The sequence below is a fragment of the Manis javanica genome, chromosome 16, assembly GCF_040802235.1.
Source record: "Manis javanica isolate MJ-LG chromosome 16, MJ_LKY, whole genome shotgun sequence".
NCBI lineage: Eukaryota > Metazoa > Chordata > Mammalia > Pholidota > Manidae > Manis > Manis javanica.
In genome coordinates, this window is record NC_133171.1 from 46,263,486 (window position 1) to 46,269,485 (window position 6,000).

Below are 6,000 nucleotides of genomic sequence, written 5' to 3' on the forward strand. Positions count from 1 at the left end.
AGCTCCCGGCTCACGCCAGGAGGGGTCAACAGAGTCCAGGAGGGGTCAACAGAGTCCGTGGTGGTGCGTTGTCTGGGGGTTTTATAGGCAGTTGAGGATTTTTTGAGAACATGAAGAAGACTTTGGGGTGTGGACTTGTTAGGTGTTCCCTGAATATTAAAGACTAACTTCACGTAATGAATTTCCTGCCTTGATTTCTCTCTGGGACATTGGCCCCTTGGTCTGGGATAACATCAAAAGGCTGCCTGCCCAGCCCCCAGGGTGGGCTGAGGTATTGTGTATTTGTTCAAGAATCCTGCCTTTTGAATTTTCTGGGTGTTAAAATGCAATCTTCTCTCTAAGATGGAGTACTTCCTGCCTGTTACCATGTCCTGTACAGCTGGGTCTGCATGCTAAGTTAGTTGCTCAGTTTGCAAAATCACCTCGTCAGATCTGAGGGAGGAAAGACAGCACATAGGCCTGGGCCCTTTAGTGTGCTAAAGTGAATCTTACACGTGGCTACAAATGATTAGCGTCACTGAACATGTGCCACTCTTCCCCGCCTGAGGAACATCAACTGATCTGTGGAGGTGATCATGTGGTTTTTGTCCTTTTTGTTGATGTAGTGGATAATGCATAATAATCTATTTTTAGTTTAGACCTTTGTCTTAAAGATTTGTGAATCCCCCAGTTTCTAATAGTCCTATTAATACATAATTTTTGCCATAAAATACAGTAATGTAGACTTTAAAGATTATGAAACAGTTTATTTGTGCTTTCCCAAGGACGGTCATTTGTTAGTCTTTGCTTTCTCCTTCTCCAACACCGTCTTTATGCATTCAGTAACTAGTTAACAGTTCTTAATATCAGTTTTGTGACTCAGTGTGTCCCAACCAATTGTAAGGACTGTTGAAGTAATTAGCTACTAATTTCTGGTTAAGGTCCTAAGCTTTGTGGCTGACCTACGAGAAAAGAGGAGGTGAGGTGATTCCTGTGAGACTGCTTTTCCCTTGTATGCCTTCCAGTGTGCTTTGGGTGGGGCAGAAGGAGTAGAAGTAGAGCGAGCTGCTGATGGGGGTGCACATGGTGGTGCTGGGACTCGGCACAGGGAAATGGGGTTGTGCAGCCCTGCGTGTTAATTGCGTGTATGTGGGTTTGTGTGTGCACGTGTGTGGAGAATCGCTTGGCCCTGGTGAGGAACTCCAAAGAACCGCAGCTTATGCTTTAAGAAAACGATCATCACCATGAATCGCGGCCATGGATTTGCAAAGGGACTGCTCAGTGTCGAATTCTAGAACAGGAGAGAGAGTGCCCAGCTTAGGGGAGCCAGGGTCAAGGAGGCCGTGTTGGAGGGATTGACCTTTATGAGTTGACCCGGATGTGTTGAGATGCCCAGGAGGCAACAGCTGCCAATGAGACAAGTGGAGACCCCAGGCCTCCAGAGCAGGGGTTCTCCTCCCTATCTGTGGACTCTGTAACAGTGCAGAGACCTCCACCTTCCCTTTCAGAGGTCTTGATTCTGTATTAGCAGAGAACAACCCACCTGCCCACCCCAAATGAACCTGATGTATATGCTTGGGTTGATTGCACAGTCCTTTGAGGTTTGTGGAGGGATAAGAGGGATCACAGTTTCATCACTGGACCTCTGAGGGAACAAGCAGAGTTTCACACATGTATTCTCCCACACACGCATTCAGACACAGGCAGGTACATGAACACTGTCATGTAGCATTTGTTTGAGTATAATCAGGTCTCACATGTGTAAATGTAGCTCTAAGAAATAAATCCTGAAATTTTTAATGTGGTGTCTCAGTAGTCAAATGTGTTATTCAGCTCTACAGATTAAAGTGCTTGTTCTTGAAGCCTTAAACTCCTAATAGTCATCGTGGAGTCTTCAAAGAGTGCCTAACTCCTCTCTAGTGAGCTCTGGTATTACTTGGATGTTTTCTTTTGTTGTTCTTTTGTTCTTGATAGGATTGTGTACCAGGAGGGTGGGAAGGAGAGGGAGGGCCACAGTTCCGACCGTGGTGTTAATTTTCACGTGGCAGCTGGGCTTCGATGTCCCCTCTGCATAAGGGGCATCTCGTAGTTGTAGCCAGCCACTGGTCAATGCACACTTGATGGAAAATGTGCATGCAGGGAAGACGTCTATGAGAGGCAAAAACAACGGAAAGCACAAAATTAATCTTACGGCAACTGCACGTGGTATACCTGTAATAATTCAGGAGTGTTTCAAAGTTACCAGACATCTATCTTTTATCTGTAAAAACATTAAACAACCTCGAGGCCTCTCTAATGACAGTCACACCTACATTAAATCAACACTGGGGAAAATAAGGCATGAAGACACAAGATGACTAACTGTTTCAGCTAATGAACCAAATCCTGTAAAACCTCAAGGATTTTAAAACCTACACTGGCCGTTATTCCAGTTTTGTTTCTGTACGTGAGCTGCCAATCTGCCGAGTTGGCAGTATGTCCCTGTTACCTAAAATTGCAAAAATATCTATTTCCCTATCAAACAAATTTGTGAAACACTTTGAAAAATGTATCTCTCTCTCTCAAAAATATCAGAACTCATTCTAGCATGAGTTCTAGTCACACTAATTAAGAAATCTTATATGTAATAATATTTTCTATCTAGAGGATCTTTATAAAGTACAGATTGATTGAAGGTTAATAAGGGTTTTATGGGTCATTTTTACAGCCACTGAATACTATGGCACTCTTTTTTAAAAACAGCTTAATCCATTTTGTAATATATTTGTAATATCGAATCATGTACACTTGAAACTCATATGTGCGAGTTATATCTCCATGAAAAGTAATTAATGGGAAAGAAAGTAGCTTCAAAGGAGATATTTACTTTGGTATGCTACGCTAAATCATCACTTAGCAATTGACAAACAAAGCATCGAGGCAATACAGGGTAAATCTAAGTGAAGAGTGTGATAGAAGCATCCATTTCTAATCCACTGCTAAGAGCTGTCACACATTTTTAGACTTCCTGGTTCTTCCTAAAAAGAGATGCTCCCATTACTCTTTGAACAGTATTTCCACTACCGTACGAAAAGTTACCTTCCATATTTATAAATTTCACTGGCAATACAGGGTTCAAATAACCTATATGTGGTCTGGCGGACAAATGTTTATAATGTTTTTCTCTCTCAGCCAAGTGAAGACATACGATAAAGTTACCCTTATCAATTAGGGCAGCAGAGTTAGCATACGGTTCTGTTACATATGTTATAGAACCTTTTTCACATGGGATTATGTAGTTTGGATCAAAACAGAGCAGGTGCAAAATAATGAAGAGATTATAAAAAGAAAATACCTAAAATTAATATTGGGTTAGCATAACATTTTCTAAATTGCAAAGTTGTAAGAACTGAATAGTCCCCAAGAAGTAAGAGGGCATTTTAGGACAAAATCAATTTCTGAAAAGATGCTTGTCTAACACTGCGTGGAGTTAATCGAGTTCCCCCTTTTTAAGCCTTGGAGAACGCATTGATTTGACAGTCTCTGCCTCCAAAGCCTGTCAAGTTCTCCTTTCTGCAAGATTTAGAAAAGACAATTTGACCACAAAATTTCCCTGCCCAAGTATATTTCCCATCCCAACCCACTGGTAGCAATACAGAGCCTTAAATCTTTTTCTTTCACTCACTATGGGAAGGCAATTCTCTACCCATCAGAGATTGGTAACAGGATATGCCAGGAGTGATCTTTCGGTGGCTTCTAGTCTCCTTTCACATAAAATCTCATGCACAGTTTTGACAACGGATTTTAGATAATTCATGTCTAGTTACCTCACATCTTCCCCTTCCTCTAAAGTGCACAAGCAGATGGTGCACTGCTCGTCGGTGGCTTCCTGAGTCGGTGCTTCGCCGGCTTGTTGGCGGGGCAGGTCCCTCTGTGAGAGGCGATCGGGTGTCACCGTGTTAGTGGGATGACATTATTGAACAACTGACTAAAGTCTGTGTTTATTTGACAGACAATGCAAAACAAAACTACACATTCAGCCACAATTTATCTCCCAGGTATGACTGTGATGAATTAGTGGATGAGTTAAGTGACTAATTTCAACTAAGTTATTTTAGGGCTTAAATAAGCAGCATCAAAAGGAAAATAAAAAGTAACTAATTAACTACTTGGAAAACTACTATTTTTAATACACCGTTAGGATGATTACAAACTCTATTTTTGTCCCATCATAACACATAGCCTTTACTAAGGAATTTTCAAATAATCTCCAAATAAATTAATCCGATGACATGGTCTTTAGCTTCAACAACTGAAAGGACTTAAATTTAGTGGTAATAGCTCTTTAATACTCTTAGAAAACAGAAGAAAAATACAGTGATTTTTCCCTTTCTTATTATTAGTCTGCATAGCATAGTTGTTTGTTGAAAGAAATCTATATAACATGTCTACTGCACAACTTCTCTAAATAACACTATAAATTGAGGGTACGATGTAAAGAAATGTAGGTTAACTAAATGTCAAAATAAGTGGCCAGTTTAAATTACAGTCTAAGTCATTAAAGAGAATATGGGTGGCATGTGGGTGCTGATCCGGAATGAAAACATAATGCACAAAAACGGTGCACTTGTCATCCTCTTTGTGTTATTTTTAAAAGTGGAAGGGAAAATATGTACATGTGTACATTATTAATGCCTAAAAATGCCTAGATTACGTAAGAAACCCTTAACTATGAGTTTTCTTCTGGGAAGAAAAACTTGGGTCATCAGGGTAAGAAACCTCAGAATATATACTTTTAAACTTTCAAATTTTTGAAAATCGTATGCATGTGTTGCTTTAGTAATAATGTAGCTGAATTCAGAGGTCCATAATACTAAATCTGATACATTTCCATAATGTAGACATCACACAGAATAAATTCTTACTTTTTTGTATTTATGTGGGTATGTGCATCTCTCGATCGTCTCCTGAGATGCTCCATTGTTGACCTCTTCTGTTTCTTGTAAAGGTTCCAGTATCTGAAGGTGAAGAATAACCAGTGTTAAAAGCCAGGATGACTATTCCTTGAAAAGCACTGTCAATACTGTGAAAGCAATAAAGCTCCATATTTATAAACCTGCAATATAAATACAGTGTTTGCAGTACGTTAAGGCAAATGGTTGTCTGTACTTCTTTTCTCAGCCCACTGAACTGGTGCGACAAAGTCACCCTTACATTCTTCAGTGACTCCTCCTGCCCACCTCTTGCTTCTGTGTCCTCTTCTCATGTTCTCTTAAGCCTAAACATAGCTTCAGGTTTATCCCCAAGTGTCATCTCCTTAATCCTGGAATAACTGCAGCCCTGTTTCCTGCTTTCCCTTCACAGCCAGGCTTTTAAAGCAAGCAGTTTATATTCACTGTTCCCACATTTTTACCTTCGTCCCTGGAATCTAAGAGGGACACCATCCCCATCCTCACCAATAACCACTCTATAATGCATTCAACATTTTCCCAACTTTGTATTTTTGTGGTGACACACTAATGACCATATTATTTTGACATTATTCTAATTTGTTTCTTCTCAACTCCTCTAGCCAGTGCTCAGAATCCTTTCTTTGAAGAACAGGATTACCTTTCAGATATAGTATTATCACTCTCCAAGGTTTTTTCAATTTGTCAGTCTATACATTTTTTTTCTGGCAATCTAATCCTCTTCCATAGATTAGTATTTTAAGACAGTATGTGGCTCATATATATTGACAACTCACAACATATCTTGAACTCAGGTATCAGTTTATGGCTTTGAGGTGCAGACTATAAACTTAAACCCCTACTGGACATTTTACCTTGATATCCACTTATCACAGATTCAGTATGTCTAAAAGCTAACTCACCTAACCCTCTTGCCTAAACCATAATCTAATACTCTGCAACTCAGTGAAAGGCACCACGCTAGCATCTGGGAGTCATGCCAAATGTCATTCAAATGTGTCTCATCATTATTACACCAACTGCCACTGTCCTTGTTCAGGTATTTACCAACTTTTACCTCTTCTGCTATGTC

At 40.1% G+C, this 6,000-nt stretch overlaps 1 long non-coding RNA gene across 1 annotated transcript; it reads right to left on the bottom strand.

The window, feature by feature from the left end:
• Positions 1 to 780: 780 nt before the first annotated feature.
• LOC140846697 (uncharacterized) lies at positions 781 to 5,596 on the bottom strand. The gene is made up of 3 exons (XR_012126084.1): positions 4,884 to 5,596; positions 3,786 to 3,889; positions 781 to 2,127 (listed from the first exon to the last, which is right to left on the bottom strand). It is a non-coding gene; the product is annotated as an uncharacterized lncRNA (long non-coding RNA).
• Positions 5,597 to 6,000: the final 404 nt, after the last annotated feature.